Source organism: Trichosurus vulpecula, chromosome 1 (genome assembly GCF_011100635.1).
Source record: "Trichosurus vulpecula isolate mTriVul1 chromosome 1, mTriVul1.pri, whole genome shotgun sequence".
Taxonomy (NCBI): Eukaryota; Metazoa; Chordata; class Mammalia; order Diprotodontia; family Phalangeridae; genus Trichosurus; species Trichosurus vulpecula.
The window spans coordinates 196546029-196571066 of record NC_050573.1 but is presented as its reverse complement, the minus strand read 5'-3'; the positions used below and the strand labels follow the sequence as shown (position 1 = coordinate 196571066).

Here is a 25038-nt window from a genome sequence, read left to right as displayed (position 1 = left end):
TCCTCTTCTTGAGTTTAAATCCAACCTCAGATGCTTGCTAGCTGTGTGACCTTGGGCAAGTCACTTCACCCTGTGTGCCTCAGTTTCCTCATTTGTAAAATGAGCTGGAGAAGGAAATGGAAAACCACTCCAGTATCTTTGCCAAGAAAACCCCAAATAGGGTCACGAAGAGTTGGACATAATGGACAGTGAGACTATGGGACAATAATTTGAATGTTGTCAGGGATAAGAAATGGAGAAAAGGCTACTTCATTACTCACTAGGCCTGAAGCTTCCACTAAGACTGAGCTGACACTTGTTCAGAAGACATCTTGTGTTAACCCTAGAGGTGTCCCTATGGATTTCCTTAGACTTCATGAGATCATAGACATAGAGATGGAAACTTCAAGGGTCATACAGTCCATCCTCTTCATTTTATGCTGAGGATACTGAGGTCTACAGAGTAGATGTGAGTTATGGGCAAGTTCACATGGGCAAATTGGGTCCAAATCCAGTTTCCACTACACAACACTATCTCCGTCTGGGTACACAGTGAGTCTGGAAAGAGGACAGAAAGGGTATATATTTATCTATCGCTACTGCCCGCCCCCCCCCCAGGCATGATAATAAAATACCACATAAGGAACTATCTTAGTCAAGTAGCATTTCTCAGGCACAAGCTATCTATCAGGCATTTTGCTGAGCACTGGGAATACAAATACAAGTAGATGGAAAGGTAATCCTTGCCCATGATGATGATGATAACATTTCTATAGAGCTTACCGTGTGCCAGGCACTGTGCCAAGTGCTTTACATTCGTTTGATCCTCACCACAACCCTGGGAGGGAGGTGCTATGGTTATGCCCATTTTGCAGATAAGGAAATTAAGGCAAAGTTTGAGTGATTTGTCCTGGGTCACAGAGCTTGAAAGTGTCAGAGGCTGGATTTGAATTCAGGTCTTCCTGACTCCAGGCCCAGTGCTTGAGTTTAAATTCTAAGAGAGGAAGGCAATATGTAAAAGAAAGTTGAAGGGGGCAGGGGTGGTGTGAAACAGAGGTACCCAGGTGGACACATGGTAGAAGATGTGCCAGTGAAATGTCTTATTCACCTAGTTTTCATATGATACTCTGGAAGACACTGTTGTTTCTGTTTTAAAATGGTGACTATTGCAATTAAAAGGTAATGTCAACAAAACTGTACATTATCGATGCCTTAAAGGGCTCTTGGTAGTCTAAGTAAACTGCCAGGCAGAGCTGAAATGTTTAGTTCCATAGGAGGACAGGTTGATCCAGGATGAACATTTTATTATGACAACTTCATTCTTGAGCTTTTTGATGCATTGGTAAGAGGTACTTCCGAACTATTAGGAGAGAGATGGACACATATTTTTATTTCAGCAAATAACTAATTTATTCTTTTTATCTGGTAATTATGGCTGTGTTGCTTGGAGACAGCAATGTCACAGAAAATTGTTGAATACCTGCCTATATTCTGACTGGTAATGGGAACAGATTGTGTGTGTGTGTGTGTGTGTTTGTGTGTGTGTGTGTGTGTGTGTATGCGTGTGCATGTTCTCTCAGAGAACAGTTTGTCTTCGTTGAGGTTTTGTGAGGTGGGGTTTGGGTTTTGTTGTTCAGAAATCACCACTTCCTTATACATTTAGATGGGATTTTGACTAGCTATGTGAATTGATTATTTTAAAAATTCACATGATTAAGTCAAGACCAGGAGAAATTAGCTATAGATTTCATGGCATGGATTTCAACTGCAGAATTCATTAGAAACACTTCGGCAATGGGTGAGAAGCTAGAGGCAAAAATGTTTGGAATATTTGAGCCGGTGCTGAAATTCTGCAAGAGCAAAGCCTTGATTTTTGACCACCACTGTCAGGTCATCACTCTATAAGTCCCTGTGGTTTTGTGGTTGCTTTGTTAGCTGACATAGTTAGCATTGTAAGTAGAAGGCATTTCCCAACATCAGCAAGAATCTCTCCTATTCTGTCTTTTTAAAAACCTATTCTTCCAATGACATATATAGAGAGTTCATCTAGATAAGCCTCATTAGTGTCAATGGCAGTTATCTGCATAAAATATTATACTAGACTCTTTAAGAAGGTGAGCTATCACTCATTTCTTAAGGCAGCACGTAACCTAAATTAAGACCTGTCTCAGATCAGGGGATTTAGAGCTGAACAGGACCCTGGAGAGCATGTGGTCCATCTCTCTCTTCCCTTCTACACTCCACTGTACAAATGAGGGAATCAGTGCCCAGAAAGAGGTAGTGACTGGCCCAATGTTATATAGCTAAGAAGAGATAACCAAGTATCAAACTCAGGTTTGCTGACTCTAAATCTAATGCAGTTTTCACTGTATTACACTATATCTGAACACCAAGGGCAGCTAGGTGGTGCAGTGGACACAATACTGGGCCTAGAGTTGAAATTCAGCCTCAGATACTTACTAGCTGTGTGACCCTGGGCAAGTCACTTAACCCTGTTTGCCTCAGTTGCCTCATGTGTAAAAGGAGCTGAAGAAGGAAATGGCAAGCCACTCCAGTATCTTTGCCAAGAAAACTCCAAATGGGATCATGAAGAATCAAACAAGAATGAAAATGAGTGAACAACAAATCTCATCACTGAACTGGCTAGGAGTTTACTTGCACAGAGAGTGCATTTTGTTTTGGACCCAGAAGATGCTTTGAGAAATGCATAACGGAAGACCCAGGGTTATTCCCCTTAGCTTGCTCGCTGGGATTTTTCTTTGTTTTAATTGGTTCACGATCATCGCTATAGTTAAAACCAAATGGCTGCCCAATGCCTTGATTCACCTTGGTTCCATCTTTTCCCCATTGGGACAGGGTGCACATAGCAAAGTCACTGTTGCACTTGAGTGTCATGGATGGGGTCAGCTGCTTGAAGTATGTGGAAAAAATGAGCTCTCCAGGCATAAAATTTAGTGGCCATATGGGCCCAATAAGCTGATCCTTACTAGGGAATGTGGAATGCACTTGGGTTATTCATAGTGTAGAAACTCCTGCTAAATATGTGGAAGCCATACATTCAAAGTGATTTCTCTGGAATCATCTATATAACAAAACAACTTTTATTTATTGTCAAAGATCCTCTAGATGAGACCTACTGCATACATGCATAAGACAACACAAGGGCCAGTTTTCATTGTGATGCAGCCTAGTCATCCTGTAATAGTTACTGCTAACTTCCTCACCATTCCTTGCTAACAATTCATTAGAGCTGACACTAATGAGCAAGTCATTTAATCCCCATCGGACTTAATTTCCTCATCTGTAAAATGAGAGAATCAGACTAGATGGCCTCTAATAATCCCTTCTAGCTCTGCATCAATGATCCTATGATGGTAGTGTGTTCATCCTGAATGTATTAAGGACTTACTATGTACCAAGCCTTGTGTTAAGTGCTAGGGATACAAATACAAAAAAAAAACCTAATTAATGTCTGCTTCCAAAGATCTCACACTCTAACTGGGGGAAACAACACATTAAAGAAAGTTCAGTTACAAGGATTATGAAAAAGCTGGATACACTAAGGATCCCTGGCAAGCTCCAGGAATCCACAGGATCAGTAAGTCAGATGAAGGCATCAGGGGTCTTCAGAGTGCAGAGGCATGGTACGTAGGATCAGTGATGACGCGGTAGATAGTTCACACTTCCATGGTGTCTAGCAGGGATATAAGAGCAAGCGTATCCCCCTCAAATGGGGGATATGCCTGCTGGCACTATGTTGTAGTGTCAGTGGGCAAGGTACAACAGAGCCCTGTGCCAGTGCCTTTTATGATATCCCAAAGAAATTGATGCAGGGTGGTTAGGTCAGCCCTTTTGCCTACAGGGGGAGATGGACATGCAGATAGAGACATCAGGAGTGACAGATGAATATACACGTTTAGCCGTATCTGACCTCAGACTAGTGCCTTTGGCACCTTCTTTTATTTTTCTAGTAGGAGACTCTGGGCATGGGATGTCACATCAATTGTCCGATGCAGTTGATACGTTGTTTGGTTTTACTGAATTGTTTTCTTTGTCACCAGGGAAAGCTCCCTGTGGGGAGTAGGATATTGGAAAATGACTGTGATGGCAAAATGAAAGGCATAGACAGGAGAGTGGAAAACAGTGCCTTAGAGCTTTGAAAAAAAAGTTTAGTGAATTTATAACAGGCTCTCTATTCCCCTTGTCTACCTAGCTCTTAGTACATGGGTGTCATCTGGCAGGCAGATATTATTGTCTGACTGACCTGAGAGCTGACCTGAGGACAGTTATGTGTGTACCTTCATCTCTCTGAACCAGACAAAGATGGGGACACAGTACAGGGCAATGAGCTAGGGGCCAAAAGTATACACTTATCCTCTTGGATATTCCACAGATGAGAGAATGTGTCTACTTAGCAGCACTGATGTATACAGTCGATCAGCTAACCTAAGGGCACATTAGCCACACCTTGGCAGAAATGAAATAATGTGCAATAGTATGTAAATAAAATAATTTGTAAAATAAAATAATGTGTAATAATGACTCACCTTCACATAACACTTTGGTAACAGAGCACCTTCCTCACAGTAATCCTAGAAGTGGAATTATCCACCAACAGAGGGAGAGAGGAAAAGTGGAGGGAGACAGATGGGGAGAAGGGGGACTTGATTGGTAAAGAGAACTCCTGGTTAAAAAAAAAATTCCTCTACTGCTGCAGATTGGCAACTTCTCTGCAACTTGCAGTCTTAAGAGTGACTTGAATGGGGGTCTTTTTTTTACTCCAAGGCCAGCTCTCTGAGCCACTGCCTCTCACGTCTCTTTTATAGAATGAAGAAGCGTAGAAAAAAATAAATTGTTTTCCCATGGTCGTAAGAGGTATCACAGTGCAATGGAAACCACACTAAATTTTCAGTTAGATGACCTGGCTTCAGAAATTACAGCTCTTCCATTTGTCACCAGTGGAACTTTGAGGTAGGCATTTCATCTCATAGGCCAAAGTATCTTCATTTCTAAAACAAGGAGGTTGGACTAAATGATCTCTAAGGTCTCTTTCCTCTTTAAATCTATGAATATTGGCCAGTAAATATCATAGTATCATAGACTTAGAGTTGAAAGGGTCATTGGAGGCCATTGAGTCCAATGCCCTCATATTACAGATGAGAAAACTGAGGCACATTGAGGTTGAGTCATACAGCTAGTATCCTAGTAAAACCCGGGACTTCTAATTCCTAACTCTGGTGTCTTTTCTACTATACCACCTTATCTCTCATTCTTCTTTCTCTTAATTCAATTCAGTTAAATTTGGCAAATATTATGAAGTATATACTATATGTAAGGTATGATGTAGTTGGTCTGGCAGAAGAGAATTGTAATTATCTCTACACATGCACACATACACATTTCTTTGCAGAGGTGGGGGACTACAGCTTTTGTACACTGCTTGTAGGGTTAGATTTTTTCAAAGTATTGGTTAAAAATATGTTTAATATGAATGTATAAGTAGAACCTATATCAGACTGCACGCCATTGTGGTGAGAGGAGAGGAGGGGGAGGGGGAGAAAAATTAAAATTCAAAATCTTATGGAAGTGAATATTGAAAACTAAAAATAAATTAATTATATATATTTTTAAAAAGTATTAGTTATGCTGAACTGGTTTTCCCCCTCTTTTTAAATTCTTTGGTATAATGGATGGCTATCTGAAGAGGAAAAGGGATATGTTGAGAAATGTAAGTTTTAAAAATTAAAATCAATAAATAAGTTTTATCAGTAAAATTTGGGGGCAGTGAGGGGGAGAATTGAGATTAGGAGCAGCTTATTGTACAGACCCTTGCTATCTTTTCAAAACTTTTGCTAGAAACCTCCTCTTAGCAAAGCCTATTAAGTTTTACTGTTTGTTTAGTCTGGAGGATGCTCAAGGACTGAGGTGGGAAAAAGCCAAAAGACATGATTTTAACCTTCATCTTTGCAAGAGATTTGGTCAAAGCCCTTAACTTCTCTACCATCATTTCCTAATTGTAGCATGGGGATAATAAGACAATACTACAGGATTTAGCTCCAGGTGGGCAGTTGTGATGAGTTAATTCTTAGTGAGTACAGAGTGTGTTCTGGAAGTATTGGGCTATTGAGGTTGGAGTGAGGAGCGGGGCTCTTCAGTGGACCAGACTTTCAATCTAAATGTTCTATACTATCATATTTTTTCCAAAAGCTGGTTTCTTTAAATAACACACAGGGAGTTGGTGAAATGCAAAGTTCTATAGAATTAGCATGAAGAAAAACTGATCAAAATAGATACCTAATAAGTGAGGTAACCGAAGTTATTTCCAGGAATAGTAATTGCTCTGATGTGCTATGGACACAGCTAGCATCCAGGTATTCTAAGTGAAATGAATATGTTAACTGCCCTACAAGAAAGGAAGGGAAAAGGGGATGGGAGGGGAGTGGGATGACAGAAGGGAGGGCTGACTGGGGAACAGGGCAACCAGAGTATACGCCATCTTGGAGTGGGGGGGAGGGTAGAAATGGGGAGAAAATTTGTAATTCAAACTCTTGTGAAAATCAATGCTGAAAACTAAATATGTTAAATAAATTTTTAAAAAAGGAAAATCGATGCAGTCTGGTGTGATTGCATTGTACCATATGCATCAATTTCATAGATATTTGAAAATGGTGATAGCTGCCTTGGGAGGGAGTGTAACCAAAATGACACCCATCTTTCACCCATCCCCACAAAGGCCTTGTTGTTTGCTTTGACATAATTAGAGAGCCTGGCTTTTTTTGGCAGCTGCCTTGTCATTTTTTAATCTTTCTGATGCCCTTTTAAAGGTTGAAGTTCTTTTTATTGACTCTGCTGAATATTTTTAATTTTTTTTAAACAGAAGCAATATCTGAGGCTCAGAGAAATTAAGTGACCTGCCTAAGGCTCAATAATATCCAATTGTTATTGTCATTCAGTTGTTTTAAGTCATGTCCAACTCTTAGTGACACCACTTGGGATTTTCTTGGCAAAAATATTAGAGCAGCCATTTCCTTCTCCGGATCATTTTACAGATGAGGAAACTGAGGCAAACAAGGTCAAGTGACTTACCCAGGGTCACACAGATAGTGTCTGAGGCTAGTTTTGAACTCAGGAAGATGAGTCTTCCTAACTCCAGGACTGAAACTCTATCCACTGTGCCACCTAGCTTCCCCAAAGGTATCAGAACCAGAAACTCATGCTTCCTGAATCCTGAATCAGTGTACCTACCATTATAGCATTCTGCCTCATGTTTAGCAGGCTTTCCTTACAGATAATCTTGATGAAATTGCTCCTAGAGTAGAGGCCTGAATCAGGTTCTGGTCTAGCAGTGATTTATATATTTGGACTTATGCTATTCTGTCATGCAGTATTCATTTTTTTTCAAACAACTTTATAAATGAGCAGTTATTATTATAGAAATAGAGAATGGGTGGAAAAGTCTTAAACTTGCATCTAAACTAGCATTTGGAGATCATTTACCATAATATTCCTATGTAACAGGTTTGAGCCTCAAAAATCATAAGTGACTAGATACTACTACAAGTATCTAGGAAAAAATACAATACTCTGCAATCTGGTTCTCACCTCCTTTTTCAGTCTCAGCACTCTGTGCTCCATCCAAATTGGCTTAGTGCTGTTCCTCAGACTCAACATCACATCTCCTATCTTGATACCTTTGCAAAGTGTTCCTCATGCCTATAATGCACCCCTTCCTCTATAATGCACCCTTGCCTTTTAAAATCCCTTGCTACTTTTAAGGCGCAGCCAAGGTGCTGCATCTTATAGGAGCTTATACTGATCTCACCAGTTAGTGTTCTCTTTCTCTTCAAAGTATCTTGTGCTTACTTCTCTGCTGATATGTTGTCCCCTTTCCTCATTTAAGTAGAATGTAAACTTCCCAAGGGAAGGGAATATACCATTATGTCTTTTCATCTTCAGCACTTAGGACAGCGACTTGCTAACATGTTTTCTGAATTGAATCATTTGTTTACTTCACTTTGATGTGTTCTTACTGATCATTGTTAATCAACAGCATTGAGAAGATAGTTGCTGTGATTTCCTCTCCATCTCCCCACCCCTTCACTTTTGAGAGCGATTTGATAGGCCTTCTGAGCATTTTCAGTGCATTCTTACTCTCTCAAATGCATTGCTTGGAAATATCATATATTATAATGCACCCATGTTAATAAAAAGTTATATTTATATTGGACTTTCTTTCAGAGAGCTTAAAGCACTTCAGAGATATTTTCTAATTGAACTTCCCAGAATCCTCTGGGAGAGATAGACATACTTAGATTAACCTCTTTATGCAGAGGATGAAATGGACAAATTCAGAGGATAGACCTAATAATGTTTCAGTGGCAGATTTAAACTAATTCAGAGTTTTCTGGATGTATCTCCAAAAAGTTACCTTATATAAAGGGACTTGAAACTTGGAGTTCTTGGAGATTTGGGGGGTTCTACAAGCTGAGTATGAGCCAGCAGTTCACATGGAAGCCCAGAAAATAAAAGTAATCTTAAGTTGTTTTGAGTCATACAGCATCCAGAATGAAGGAAGTGATGGGTAGTTCTGCTGTACTCTGCTCTAATCAAACACATCTGCAATGTAGCATTGCATTCTGGGAGCCACATTTCTGGATGGTCATAGATAGTGACTCCCAAGTTTACCAGTGATTTCTTAATTGCTAAATCCAAAGGCCTAATCTCAGTCCTGACCTTTCTTGAACCTCTGCAGTATTTGGCACTGTTGACTGTCTTCTTCTCCTGGATACTCTCTCCCCTCTGAATTTTTAAAAACCATAAATATTATGAACTTAATCTTCATGAAATGCAAATATATAAATATTTTTGAAACCCCAAAACGTGAACTTCCTTTATACAGAATTTTTGAGGAAATATGTATTAAGTTTAAATGTTCTATTTAAGTTATCTTCTGCATTTCTTTTTGTTTTCCTCTCTGCTTTTTAAATGTTTTATTGATGTTCTTTTTCATGTCTGTCACAGCCCCCACTAGACCAATTGACTGAACTGGGGATCTTCAGCCTGTAAAAGAAAAGACTTGGGTAAACATGATGGCCATCTTCAAATAGTTGTAGAGTTATCCAGTGGAAGAGGGATGGAAATGTTCTGCTTTGTCCCAGAAGGAAGAATCACAACCACTGTAGATTTAGAAAGGCCAAAAGTAAAATGGACTGCCTTGAGGAAAGGAGTGGGTTTATCCTCACTTGAGGTTTTATGAAAAGGCTGGGATAACATCTTGTTCAGGGTGATAGAAAGGGAATTCCTGTTTCAACACAAGTCAGACTAAATGGCTTCTGAGGTCACTTCTGATTCAGAAGTTCTGTGATTTTGTAAAGACATGCAAATTAGAAGAAACACATGATAGATCTAAGCTGAAGGTAATGGGACTAACAGAAGCACATAGCTTGTGAGCAGCCCTCTCCCATCCTTTCTCACTCATCCATGCCTCCAGTTCATCTTCTACCCTGAGGAGTTTCTGCATTTAAGTTACAATACCTAGCTACAGGTTTTTTCCCTAATCCTTTAGCTTCCTCCTCCCCTTCATAGTTAATGATCTAGGAGGGCAGATAATGGCATAATTTGTTTCCCCTAGACTATGCTTATTTTTCACAAAGGCATTTGCTCTCTCTCTTTTTTTAACCAATGGGGAAGGAAGAGGTTGGAGGGAGAGAAAATGCTTCTTAATTGAAAAAAACAAAAATTTTAAAAATAGTCTGGGAGGAGGCTGCTATTCAGAGGACTCATTTTAAAGCCAAGAAATCACCCCTGTTTTACTTAACACTTCTTAAACACTACCTGTGCCTGCTGCAGTCATTAAGTGCTAGGGACTTTGTGTCCTGTTCTTCAGAACATGTTGCCTTGTAACTGTAGAAGGAACCTTATTGAATAAACAGCACGGGGCTGTGGAAAGAGCATTTCCTCTGAAGCCAAAGCACTGGGGATTGAATCCTAGTTTTGTTCTTTCCTTGCCTGTATGGCCCTCATTAAGTCACTTCACCAACTGGAGCTTCTGTTTCCTCTTTTGTAAAATAGGGTGGGAGGAAGGAGAGGTTCCTTTCTAACTCTACATCCTGGGATCCTAATCTGTTCTTCATTGTATAGAGAGAAAATTCTGAACTGTCAGCCTAAATTTGTCATTTCTTCCTTCTTGGGCTCTCTCCTTGCATTTATCTCATCCCAAACTCAATAGATACTAAGGGGTATATATCACCCAGTGAAGTATAATTAAAAAGTGTCTGTAAAATTATTTGCCTGCTCATATAGCTATTTAAGGGACTGTGCACCCAAGAAATGAGATAAGGAAGAATTTCTTGTAGTGTCCAGGGTGGTTGTCACTATCATTGTTCCCTTCTCACTTGCCCCAGTAATGGCAGGGAAAGTGGGACTTTTTGCTGTTTTTTCTTTTGGAATGCTTCAAGTGCCTTTGATTGAGTCTTCGATTGAATCAAGAGTATTTGATGACCTGCTTAAGTCACAAGAAAGCCTAAGTCACATGAGTTTGAGTCACATGGTTGTGATGCCCTCTGTGGGCTAACCCTGAAGAAGTGTATATATACTCTGAGGTTAGCATTTTGCTTGGGGGCTCACTCATTGGAAGAGTGTTCATGTGATTTGGCCAGATGAGACTCTGGGTAGCCGTTAAGAAGCCCCCCAGCTTTGAAGACCCAGATGTTGGTGCTTCTCTCTTCTCTCTCTGGTATCTACATATGTATTGCTATGGACAGACAGAAGCTCTGTCTGCTGATTTGTTTTATTTGCTCTGTTTATATAATTTCTGCTTGTAATTTCTGTTTGTGTTTTCTCTGAAGTTCAAGGTGCTGACTTTTTCCACTGAACTAAGTGAATGATATATGTATGTTAGTTAAAGTGAGATTATAAACCACTTAAAGTTGCTTTCTTTAGAAAAGCAGATTGAAGAATCCGTGCTAGCAGCCCTCCTGTGTGCTGGTGTTATTGGCCTTACATCTCCACAGCAGCTGCAAGCAGCATTGTTGTTACAGCTCCTAGAGAAGGGTCATAGTCACACAAAACAAAACTTCCTGTTCTAGAAAATCATTATCAAGACCTTTCTGATCAGTGTCCTCTAGTATAATGAGCACTGGGTCAGAATTCCAGAGGCCTGGATTTTAGCTGTAGATGTACAGTAGCTAGATATATACTCTAGACAAATCTCGTAACTTTGGGACCTTGGTCCCCTCATTGGTAAAATGAGGGGGTTGGCCTAGGTGATCCCTCAGGTTACTACTTCTAAGAGTCTCTATTTTGAGTCAGCATGCAATTAACATCCGACCCTGGCATAGCTTAAGGAAAGAGAGAGTAAAAACTTCCTGTGTTCCTATTGCTAGTCCTTATGCTATTGTCTTGAGAAGCTTCATCCATTTCTCTTTATAGTGGCCCTTGGTGTCTTGCTTTACTTTGAATGCAATGTAGGTTAAAATAGTAATAGGCAGCTAGGTGATGTAGTGGATAGAGTGCTGGGCCTGGAGTCAGGAAGTTCTGAGTGCAGATCTGGCCTCAGACACTTACTAGCTGTGTGACCCCGGGCAAGCCACTTAGCCCTGTTTGCTTCAGTTTCCTCATCTGTAAAATGAACCACAGAAGGAAATGGAAAACCACTCCAGTATCTTTTCCAAGAAGGCCTCAAATAGGGTCATGGAGAGTCACAATTGAAAACAACTAAACAACAAATTAATAGGCTGGCATGAGAGAACAGAGCACAAATGAGTGACCTAAACTGGGTCATCATGCTGGACAATATATCATCCCATTTAAATGAGAAGATTCTGTCTTGTTTTCTTCAAACAAAAGCAAACCTAAAAATAATAGATCCTGATTCATGGAACCCTGGTGGTCAGATACCATTAGGATCTCAGAAGTTTAGTGTCCCTACCTGGCCTCTCAGGACTCAGGGATGAAATAAAAATGAGAATTAAAGGGAAATAGGACCATAGAGTTGGGTCTTTTAGGGACCTTAGAAGTCCTTAAGCCTGACTCCCTCATTTCCCAGATGAAGACACTAATATCAAGAGAAATTAGAGCCCAGGATTCATTACACAATTGGACACTGATCAGAAGGGTCTTGATACTGATTACTTAGAACATGAAGGTCTGTTTTGTGTGACTGACCTTCTGTAAGGGCAAGTGAGAAGGGAATGGTAGCAGTGACGAGCACCCTGGGAGCCAGAATATTCCACAAGTGATAAATTTCTCAAGGTCATAGCATGAGTAAGTAGTGCCTGAGGTTGGATTCAAATTTGGGTCTTCCTGAGTCCAAGTCCTGCATTCTCTCTACTGCTTCTTAGAAGAGAGAGACACATCAGTGAGGTGAGCATGAAGCATGTCTCCCTGGCTTCTTATTTTTCTGAATAGCTTCATTAGTAGAGCATAGGAAAGTCGACCACAATGTAGGCAATTTCATTCTGTCTTCCCTCTCCACTGCCTAATTGCCTCTGAAAGCTGGGCAGGACCCTCTGTCTGCTATGTTAAACCAGCCTGGAGAGTCACTGCTTTCAAGAATTATTATGAAGAGCTATTGTTGTAATTAAGGCAAGTGTAACAGGAAGCCACTGTTTGGTACCCTCTCACTGGAAGCAATGTCAGGCTTGGGGGGTGGAGAAGAAGAAAGGTTGTCTCAATTTCATCCTTTAGCTTTCTTATACACTACAGGAAGCTTCTCACATTTCTTTTTTCTTTCTTTTCCAGGTTGGATAATAGATGTAAGTTTAAAATGATTATTGAAATGAAGGTCTTTTACTATATGGGCATCAGATATTTCATTACATGTATCATTTTGTTTTTTCTGGCATTTCCCTACATAATTCAAAATTAGAATGGATCTGAGAGGTCAGAGCATGATAGATTTAGGGTTGGCAAGAGGTCACCCAGTCCAACTGACTCATTTCACAAATGAGGAAACTGAGAGGGTCCCAGAAAAATGAGGTGACTTACCGAAGGTCACCCCGGTAAATTAAGTGGCAGGGTTTTGGGATTGGAATACCTTTGAATACCAGATCTAGCTCTCCTTTTCCTATAATCTGCTACCTCTCTGTGGTGTTGGGATTGTGTTTATTTTAGTTTAATTTGTAAACTGCATTCTTTGAGGGTCAAATTGGTTGAGTCATAAGTGTTCAGGAACCACACAATATTTAAGAGGAGACCTGAGTAACCTGGACTACAGACACTCTGAAACCATTAAGCCTTGGGGTGTGCAATTATAACAGAGTAGAGTTTTTAAGAAAAGTAACTTAGATCCATAAAATGAGGGCTATGGTCCAAATCATCTCTAAGATCCCTCAAAGCTCTAAATCTATTCTCATATGATGCTATTATGGTAACTACAGAAGAATACCTGGTTCTCAGTAGGCATTATGAGGTGGTATCATTGTATAATAGAAAGAACCCTAATCTTAGATCTAGAATCAGATCCCTGCCCTTATAGTTAGTAATTTATACAAACTTTAATCTCTCCAAGTCTCAGTTTACTCATCTGTAAAATGGAGATAATACTTGCTGTTAAATACTGGGTACTCCATTAGGTTTGTGATCTCTTTAAAGGCAGGAACTATCTTTCACCTCCTTTTATATCCCCAGTGCTTAGCACAGTGCCTGGCACATAGTAGGCTCTTAATAAATATTTATTAATTGATTTATTGATACTTGTAATCTATTCCTTAGAACATGTGCCTTGCAACTTTATCTCATTGTGAAAAAGCCCTATAGAATGTGTTATCAGAAATTTCATCAATAAACATTTATTAAATGTCTATTGCTATTCTACTAGAGGTGTAAGTTATCATACTGGGTAGACATTTCTGGAATTCTGTTGATTAGAAATCTTAAGTCTTCAACAAATTCATGTGGGACAAGTCAGTTTGGAAAATGCTGTTGCCTGCTTTGAGTGTTGATTTTCCTAGACTTTCCTGTATCCATTTGACAGAGCAGAGTCTGGGACATTGAGAAAAGGAACAGAGTCAGGGAGCTATTAGGGAAAGAGAGGTAGATGTAGATGGAGCAGGTGAGCATTTATTAAACACAAGGTACTGGGCTAAGTGCAGAGGGTATATATAGATGCAAACAAAACCACTCTAAATGGGCAAAGACAACATATAAAGAGATGATGAAAAGGGTAGTAAGGGAGGATGAGAGGACGGAGGAAAAGGCACCTAATATGGGGGCATGGCAAAGAGCTATAGGAGAGCTAGAAGTCTTTGTTTCCAGTGAGGAGGAGGCCATGGAAGGAGATTGCAGGAAGTAGGAGTAGGCAGTTGAAGCCATCTCTAACTTTAAGATTGCATTAGTACGTACGTAACCTATGTCAGATTGCTTGCCGTCTTAGGGTTGTGGGGGGAAGGAGGGAGCAAAATTTGGAATTTAGAATCTTAGAAAAAAATGAGTGTTGAAAATTGCCTTTACATGTAAAGACAAAAATTAAAAAAATTTAAAAATAAAAATAATATACTCAAAAATAAAATACTATTTTAAAAATAGTATTTAAAAATAAATTACTTTTTAAAAAAAAAGACTACATAAACATACACCTTATGGAGACCAGAGAAGAGCTGTATCAATTGAGCATCAATATATCTGGAATTTGTTCTGACAAAATCCTATATAGGTATGGAATTGTAACAATTTCTTTTTTGAATGAGGTACCCCATTATCTGACTAACATTAGTCCAGCTAAACAGCAGTTTGCAGGAGAGAGAAAAGCCCATGTTCCTAAATGAAGGACTCTCTGCATAAGGTTCTTAACAGTTATGGAACCTGGGAACTGTGTGGGTTATAGGATCTGGGTACTGAGATACTATGAAGCAATAATCTTAGGTAGGAAATCAATTTTCACAACCGTACCCCAAAGCTAGTTGAATTGGAGGTTTTGTTGGTTGCTGTTTACAGAAATTGCATCCTAACAGCTGTTGGGGTGCTGGTTCCTTCTGTCTCTTGCTGCCACCAGTTTTTGCCTAGAGTCATTTCTTTGCATGTGCTCTATAAGCCTCTTCAGCTAATTAAACCTGTGACTTAACTCAAATACTGTTTTACTCAGTAGGAAAGCAGTAACTTTATAGAAGTCATTAACCTCACAAGGTGGTACCAGATGAAAATACATAAAAGCCCCAGAAGGATTCTTGGATTACAGACTGATCCCTAACAGTACAATAAGAGAAGCTGAGAATGCTTAGGGGATTCCTTCCAAAACTTGTGAAATTATCTTTTTTGTGATATTTCTAAGTATGCCCTTTTAGAAGTCTTGCAATACCAAACTTGAACTCTGACTTTACCACTTCACTTAGTTTTGCTATCCAAGGCTAGGAGTGCTGTTGTCAGAGATGGGATCATGGGCTGAGTGAATTCCCTGTGAATAATTGTGGCAGAAAGACTATTGTGTTTGGATGAGGACACCAGGGTCTGAGTCCTGACTGATGGCGGGGGAGGGCTGGAATTCTCTTTGTTCCTCATTGTCACTTCCATATCATCCCTTTACCCCCATCACTTGGCAACCTTTAAGGTTCACACTATTTGAATTTATCACCTATTTTAGATCCTTAACATTCCCCTTCCTTTCTACCTCGAAAAGTTCAGTGCCTATATATCACAGTCTTTACCTCCTAACTCCTGTCTTCATATTAGGAGATTTCTATATATACAGTGACACTCCCTCAAACACCATAGTCTCCCAGTTCTTCAGTCTACTCAGTTCCCATGATCGACTACTCCAGTCCAACCTAGCTAGACAAAAAGATGATGTCATGCTCTTGAGTGACATCACTCACAAATATTCCACTTCCATGTTCATGCACTCAGAAGTTCCTTTATGTGATCATAACCCTCCCTTCTGTCTTCTGACTTCCCCCCAACCCTATTCTTCATTTTCACCATGACTACCAATCCCTTCACTCCTTAGATCTTTCCCAAGCTATCACCCCTATGTTGGCTGAACTCTCCCCCATCCCCTATCTCAATGCTTTGGTGAATCAGTTCAACTTTGCACTATTTTCGATGCTCAAATCCCTTGTCTCTCAACCTGTCATCATTAATGATATGAATTATTCCCATCATTTGTTGCCTTTGCTCCTATTCACATGCATTTGTGCACTGAGTAGAGTTATAAGAAGTTACAACACCATGCTGACTAGATCTACTACAAATTTATGTTACATAATCTGAACTGAGCCCTCATTGAAGCAATGCAATCTTTTTGCACCTTCCTGATTGATTTACTCTCTCACTATAGTAGCTATTTTTACCTTTTCATTCCTCCTCACTCTTTCCATGGAACTCCCTACACCCACCCTCTCATATGAGAACCTCAACACATACTTCACTTAAAAGTGGAGGCTATTCACCAAGAGCTCCCTCTTCTCCTCTCTTTCTCATCTCACATCACTGACATGTCTCTCCCCACCCCACTCTCTTTGTCATCATCTTCACCCTTCTTGAAGAGGTGACCCTTTTCTTGCCAAAGCAAACTCTTCTACATGCATCCTTAGTCCTATTCCTTTCCGTCTTCTCCAAAAGAATGCTGCCTCTATCATCCCCACTGTAATCTTCAATTTCTCCCTCTCTGCTAGCTTCCTTCCTGCTGCCTACAAACATGCCCATGTGTCCCCCATCTCTAAAAATCCTTTGTTTGATTGGTCTATCCCTTCTGTCATCCTACCCTCCTTGTCTAAATTCTTTGATGAAGCAAACTATATTTGGGGCCTCCATTTCCTCTTCTTTCTCTCAATTCTAAACCCTCTTCGATCTGACTTCTGTTTTCATTTGACTGATCCTGCTCTCTCCAAAGTCACCCACTAGTCATTTCTTAATAGCCACATCTAATGGCCTTTTCTCACTCTTTAGCATTCTTGACTACTCTGCAGCCTTTGTTAATCTCCATCTTCTCCTAGCTACTCTTTCCTCTCTAAGTTTTTCTAGCCCCAATCTCTACTTGTCTGACCATTCATTCTTAGTTTCCTTTGCTTATTCTTTATCTAGGTCATGCCCATAAACTATGGGTGTCACCCAGAGCTATGTCCTGGGCCCTCTTCTCTTCTTCCTCAGTACTGTATTGCTTGTAATCCCTTCAGCTCCCAATGAGTTCGATGATCATTGATCTCTGTGCAGCTGATTCTCAGATCTATATTTCTAGACTTATACTCTCTCTTGAGCATTGGTTTCCCATCACCAACTGCCTCTTGGGTAATGCAACTGGATATCTATTAGGCATCTCAAACTCAATATATCCAAAACAGAACTAATTAGCTTCTTCCCTTCCCCCCACCAAAAAACTTTCCTACTTCTATTGAGGGCATTACCTTCTTCCCAGGCTCACAAACTCAGTGTCATCCTCAGCCCCTCTCTCCAGTTCACTCCATGTATACATACATATATACACACATACATATGTATATACACATATGTGTGTGTGTTTGTGGGTGTGTACACAATAGGATGCCAAGTCTTAAAGTGTTTACCTTTATAACATCTCTAGTGTATGTCGCCTCCTCTCTAGTCCCATAGTCACCACCAGGTGCAGACTCACATCATCTCACACCTGGACTATTACAATAGCCTTCTAGCAATCTCCCTGTCTCAAATCTCCCCCCACTCCAATCTATATTCTACTCAGATGCCAAAATAATTTTCCTAAAATTGAAGCCAGACTATGTAAACCTTCCCCCCACCACCACCACTTTATTCAATAAATTCCAGTGGTTCCCTGTTACCTCCAGAATCAAATCTGAGTGCTCTATCTGGTACATAAAGTCCTTCACAATTCCATACCTGTGCACCAGCTGATTCTCATGCCTACAGTGTTCTCCCTCTTCAGCTTTACCTACTGTTGGTCCTGGCTTCAAGACTCAGATCAAATCCCAGCCTTCTATATGAGGACAGTCCCATTTCTTTCTCAATTACATAGACACACACACACACACACACACACACTATTAGTGCTTTCCTTAAGAGATTACCTTACTCTATATATATCTCATGTGTGTATATATATACACACATATACATATATGGACATGTGTATATATTTGTCTATAAATATAATATGTATCTTGTACGTACATAGCTGTTTGTTTGTTGTCTCCTCTGTTAAAATGCTCCTTGAGTGCAGGGACCGTGTTTTTGCCTTCCTTTACATCCCCAATACTTAGCACACTATGTAATACATGATTAATAAATGTGCTTAATAAATGTTCAGTGAATGCTGCTTACTAGCTGTATAACTAAGCACAGGCCATTTTTAACACTCTCAGGCTCAGTTTCTCCTATCTAAATTGGCATTAATAGCATTTGTACTATGTGCCTCACAGAGTGGGTGTTGTGAGGAAGATACTTTGTAATCTAAAATGTGATCATATATGTGCTTCATATTATTTGGGCAGTAGAAGTAGTAGTAATTTTCACTGTCACCCCTTGTGCTCACTTTGAGGTCTGGCCATATGATCATTTCCAAATCCATCAGACTGTATTATCTATTCCACATTGCACCATCTTCTCCACAAAAATAATATAATCTACTTTATCAAAAACCTTGCTAAAATCTAGATAAACTGTATTCATACAATTTCTCTGGTTCACTAGTTTAAAAGTCCTAGTGTAGCATGACCAGTTCTTAATGAAGCTCTCTTAGCTCTTTGTAATCAAGGCTTTCTTTCCTAGATGTCAGAACCTAGATTCAAATCCTGATTTTACCACTTCTTACCTGTGACTATGGGCAAGACACTAAAAAAAAAAACCCTCTGTGCCTCAGTTTCCTCTTCTGGTAAATGGGGATAATTATAACTGCAGTGCTTGTTTCATGAGGTTGTTCTGAGGTCTAAGTAAAATAACATGTGGTGAGTGCTTTGCAAATTTTAAAGGGCTATGTAAATTTAACTTATTATTAAGTGACTTAGCCTATGTCATACAGGTAGTATGTGGCAGAGGCAGAATATGAAACCAACATGCTTTGACTCCAAATCCTCTAGGTTTAGTGGACAGAGTGCTGTCCTAGAGTTAGGACCACCTATTAGCTATATGATCCTGGGTAAGTCACTTAACTCTATTTGCCTCAGTTTCCTCATCTGTAAAAGACAGAAAATAATAGCACCTACTTCCCAGAGATCTTGTGAGGATAAAATGAGGTAATATTTGTACTGCATTTAATGCAGGGACTGGCACATAGTAGAAGCTTCATAAGTGCTTGTTCCCTTCCCTACCCTCTTCCAAATTTAGTACTCTTTCCTTTGCTCCACATGGCCTCTTCTTTCATTTATTGTTAACATATCATAATAGCTACATAAGTGTCATATGTGTCCCTACTAGACTATAAACTCGATGAGAGTAGAAATTCTTATTTAATCATTATATCTCTACCCCTTTACCCAGGATTCAAATGTTTGAATTGAATAGAAGAAAGTAAAAATATCTAGTTATGATTCCCCAGGTCCCATATATCTGATCTTGCCCTCTTTGCCACCACTGCTTAAGGCCTCCTCTTTCCTTTCTCAAATCTGTAGGTGACACAAAGCTTGTGCTTTGGGGCTGCCCAACACCTGTTGTCAGATCTCCACCTCTGGCTCTCCCCAACAACATTTCTGATCTGGGCCCTGTTCTTCTTGCCCTTCATTCAGCAGACACACCAGGAATGGAACAACAAAGCCCTCTCATTGAATTGCTTTTTGCTTGCCTACCTTAACAGTGGCACTGTGCACTAGTAGCAAATTTTTTTAGATCTCTTCTGGGGTCAAACTCATAGGATATTTATATGTGCAATTTACTCTTTCACTGGACCTCAGGAAAGTAACTAAATAAGCTGTAGGGGAAAAAATAATTCTTTTGCAGGAGTTTGTTAATCTTCATTAAAGAAAATTTTAAACTCATGAAAACAGTTGTGTTCATGTGCTCTATTTTAAAAAGCTATATTTCAAAACTGAAAACTTGATCTAGAAAAACATTGAGGGTATCCATCTAAATAGGCTTCTGTCTCTTTACTCCCTTCACCCTCTTCAGCTTCCTCTCCCGCTTCCTCTGTGGCGCCCAACGCAAGTACTTTATGCTATATCTGCATGTTCCTTTTTGGATTTCTAATAGAATTTAACTTGAATTCCTGAATTTGACAAGCCAAGCGATATTATGGACCAAGATATTGTTTTTCATTAGCTGAGCAGGCACTTTAATTAGATTTGGTGCAAACATGGCAAACTTAAATATAATATATTCCATCTATTATAAAGGCAATATTCCAGTCCTCCCCAGTTCCACTTGCCAAGTACCAACCCCCACATACATACCAGGTTGGAATGAGGTTCTTCCCTCTAAGGAAAGAAACAGGATGAGAGAAGAAGATGGTGTAGTAGAACCTATTTCCTAAGTCTTTTTTTTATCAGATCTACAAATTACTTATTTTGGCAAAGCATATTCTGTCTCTGCTTATTCATCTGCGAAATTAGTATGCTGCTGTTACTACTTCATAGAAAATATTGACAAACTATAGGCTGAGAGTTGGAACAGACTTCAAAGGTCATCTGGTCCAACCATGAACTGCCCCATGAGTCCCTGCTTCAGCAAAGCACACAAGTAGTCATCTTGCTTCCGCCTGAATTCTCATCCCCCAAAGCAGGCCATTTTACTTGTAGATAGCTTTAATTGGTATTGGTATCCCTATTCTGCTTTTTTTTTTTGAGGGGGGAAGGCAGGGCAATTAGGGTTAAGTGACTTGCCCAAGGTCACACAGCTAGTAAGTGTGTCCATTGTCTGAGGGTGGATTTGAACTCAGGTCCTCCTGACTCCAGGGCTGGTGCTCTACTCACTGCACCACCTAGATGCCTCTGGTATCCCTGTTCTGATCTAAAAATCTGGTTTTTCTCCTCCCCTCTATTTCATCCTGTAACTTATAGATTGTAGATTTAGAGCTGGAAGGGACTTCAGACTTCATCTAATCCAAGCCCCTCATTTTTGAGAAGAGAAAACAGACCCAGAAAGGTTAAATCATTTGCCTGAAGTCTCATAGTTAATATGTGGCCAAGCCAGAATTTGAACTCAAGTTTTCCTACTCCAGAGTGCTGGACTTAGAGTCACCAAGAAAAGGGGGGAAGGGAAGGGAATAAGCATTTATTAAGCACCTTCTGTGTGCCAGACATTCTGCTACATGCTTTACAAATATCATCGTGATTCTCACAGCAACCCTGAGAGGCAGGTGCTGTTATTATCCCCATTTTATAGTTGAACAAACTAAGGCAAACAGAGGTCAAGTGACTTGATTGGGGTTCCACAGCTAGTAACTGAGGCTAGATTTGAACTCGGGTCTTCTGACTCTTAGGCCCAGCACTCTATCTACTGCACCACCTAGCTGCCCTTCAGCAATGGGCAGCTTTGAATCAAGATCTGGATTTAAATCCCACCTCTTACACATACTAGCCTTGTGACCCTAGGCAAGTTACGTGACCTCTATGTGTCTCAAACAATTCCCTAAGGTTTATATAATTTAATTTCAATCTGTGTTGGTGGAGGGAGTTTTCCCACCTCACAACTCACATTACTTCTCACACCTAGAATTTTCCTGTCAAAAATCACAGATCCTTCTCATATTCAAATATATTTTGTATTTACTTCTCTCTGTATATATTGTATCCCCCGCTAGAAAGCAAGTTCCACTAATTGGTGTTAATTCTGTTTTTAGCTGCCAAAAATAGAAAATCTAATTTTATTTAACATGACAGCCTTTCAAATATTTGAAAACTGCTATTATGTCCCCTGTTAAGTCTTCTCTACTGCAGGCTAAACATTTCCAGTCTCTTCAACTAATCCATGTATGTCCCCAGCCTTCTTACCATGGTGATCATCCTTCTCTGGATACATCCCAGCTTGTCGATGTCTTTCCAAAAAGCTGGTATCCCTGACTAAACATAACATTCCAGCTGTGGTCTGAAAAGGGAAGAGAGACCATGATTATTTTCCAAAATGAAAGATGATATATTCATTAAGTTGTTCCTGCTTATAGGGTAGCAAATGGGGGAACGTGATAAAGCACAGGAGAGGCAAGGAGACGTTGTTACCCTTTATAAACATGAATCAAATCACCCTAAATCCTACTGATTCCTGAGACCAAATTCTTTTTGCAGTAAAATAGTAGTTTACAAAACAAGAGCTGCTTTGCTTTGCCTTGCTGTTAACTATGGCAATTAGAAGTTTATCGATGATATCGAGGGGAATATACTTGATCTGTGGCTTAAGAAAAGATGGCTAACCTGAAAAAGAATTGAGAAAATGCACTTTTCTCCCTTCATTGACAGGTGGGGAACTATGGGTGTGGAATATTGCCTGAATTATCAGACATGATAAGTGTGTTTGGTTGGTTTTGTAGAAGTGCTTTCTTTTTACCTTAAAAAAATGTTTCGAGCCAAAGTGGGGTACGGCAGGGGATGCATTCAGAAATAAATGTGATGATACAACAACAATAAAAAACAATAAAAACAAAAATCTAAGTAAGAAATATTTTTTAAAAAGAAAATGTGGGAAATCATCACTATCCCAGCATTCGAGATGCCGCTTTCTTTTCTGCTTGGCTCTGGTGCCTGTGACTGGCTCTAAGCAACCATAGCACCTAGCTGAAATGGCACAAAGCCCCATTTCCACAAAGACTGGCAAAGACAAGTTGTCACATAGTTTAACCAGCCAGCCAGGAAGATTAGAAGACAAAAGACCCATCCAACGAAATCTCTTCAAATTGCTCCTCGCCCTGTGTCTGGTCCTATCTGGCCCATCGTGAGGTGCCCTACACGTGCTGGTAGAGGATTCAGCTTGGAAGAGCATCATGTGGCTGGTATCCATAAAAAAGTGGCACAGACCATTGGTATCTCTGTGGAGCCTTGTCATCAAAATAAGTCTATAGATTCTCTCCAGGCAAATGTGCAGCAGCTGAAAGAATATCATTCCAAACTGATCCTCTTTCCAAGGAAACCATCTGCACCCAAGAAGGGAGATGGCTTTGCTGAAAAATTCAAATCAGCAGCCCAGGTTTAGAACCAGTTATGTCCATCAGAGATGTTTACAAGAGAGAGTTTGCATCATCACTGAAGATGAAAGGAGTTTCAAGGTGTTTGCCAGTCTTTGAATGTCTGGGCCAATGCCTGTCTTTTTGGAATCTGGACAACACAAACCAAGGAAGCTGTAGAACAGGATGTGAAGAAGAAAAAGTAAACGGCTTCTGAGAACTTTTAATAAAAATAAAACAAAATTAAAAAAAGAAAAGGTGGCAAAAATCATCCTTTTTTAACTCAGACAACAGAACTTTCTCAGAGTCATATAGCCCAGGTCTTAAAATTAAATCTGGACAGAGTGATCAGCATTTGTCAACTGATTTCCCAGCAAATACTGAGCTTTGCTATGGTGCAATATGGTGCCTCTTTTAACTGTAGCTGGATTATGCATCATTCTCCATGAGACATCCAGATGAAGATTTGCCCCCTTCGGGGTAAAAAAGTTGCTTTTGTTTTCCTTCCATGATGTTTTCCTCCCAGAAAGAAAAATGCTAGTTTAACTCCCTTTGTTCTAATGGGAGCAAACAAGAAATATGTTACCTTTTTAATGTAGCTATCACTACCCATGTAATTGATTCAGTTCTATAGCAATACAAAATACAATGAGCACCACTATGGTCCTGCCTTCAAAGAGTTTACAGTCTACTGAGTCAAGTTATCTTTCTCCTTCCACCTCAGCTACAGTATCTAAAAACCGAACACCTGAGGATCTCATGCATTTTAAAAAATAAACTGTATGAAAATACAATGTATTATGCTAACTTTGCTCTGTTTTGCCATACTCTATTATACTATATGATACTCATTTAGAGTGAGGTAACGCCCATTCAGTGGATAGGCCTCTTTAAGAAGTGAGTCAAGGGATGGCCCCTTTAACTAAAAAAAAATCATGCTGGGAGGGGAAGACCTTCAGGGTTGCAGTTACAAAGAGAAACAGTTACCATTGACATTCACTCTAAGCCAGGAGGGCCCAAAATACAGCCGTTAAGTGAATCTTGGGCAGGGACCTATTGTGGTCCAATCTATGAGCTTCAGAGTGAACTGGGTTTAAGGTTTTGAGACAGAGGAGGAAGAGGAAAAGAAGAAGAAGATGGATAGATAGATAGATAGATCGAGCGATAGATCAATCGATCTATCTAGCCAGTAAACCCCAAGTTAAGTGGACAGCTTCTGGCTATCAAAATCTACCTTCCTTTGAAGAGGTCTCCCAGAGTCTCCCATTGCTTTCTAAGTCATCTCCAGTCATTCTGATGAATATCTGGTCACTGAATCCAGATGGCTCTGGAGGAGAAAGTGAGCCTGGTTGACCTTGCACAGCCCTCCCTCACTCAAATCAAAATTAACTACAAGTCATGTCATCATTTCCCTGATGTCATGGTCCTCTTCAAAAACAAAGGACAAATACAACTATATAGTAATCCAACTGATTTTCCTGTGTTGCTTAAGAGACTACTCTGTTTCATACTCTCATCTCAGATTCCTCAATTTTCTCCTTTGTAAAACAGACAAGGCAAGGTATGATTGTGATGGTTATCTTCTTCCTATCCTTTTTTTTTTTTGATATCTTTGTCCAAACACAACTATGTGACTTTGTGGCCAACAACATAAAAATGGATAAATGGTTTATTTGCTTCATGGCAACTGGTGGTGCTTTGTTATGTTTTGTTTACCAAGCAATAGCCCACTTATTTCTGGAAGGAGGAAATGATTAGGTCTTCTCAGCCAGTTCGACTATTAAGGGATACTGGCTATATTAGGAAATTCAAACGCTAATAGCTTTGCTGCCACCATAGGGTGGCATTAATCACCTTTCTTGGTATAGTAGGTGTTTCTGGGAATCAAGGGTACTAGAGTTCCTGGTGGGAAATGGTGAGTAACTTAAACAGACTAGAACAGTGCTCTGGTTTCTCTGGCAGAGACCAAAGTGACAAGGGGAAGGTGCCAAGCTTTGCTTCCTTGGCACAATGCAATTGTTTAGGTTGTTTTTGTTCATTTGGCAAAGCAG

At 39.9% G+C, this 25038-nt stretch overlaps 1 protein-coding gene and 1 pseudogene across 2 annotated transcripts in view; both read left to right on the top strand.

Moving 5' to 3' along the window:
* Positions 1-25038, top strand: part of KCNG2 (potassium voltage-gated channel modifier subfamily G member 2) — a 173494-nt gene that overhangs the window by 92920 nt on the left and 55536 nt on the right. The gene's annotated exons all lie outside the window — the stretch shown is intronic.
* On the top strand, positions 1774-23193 carry LOC118855343 (annotated as a pseudogene).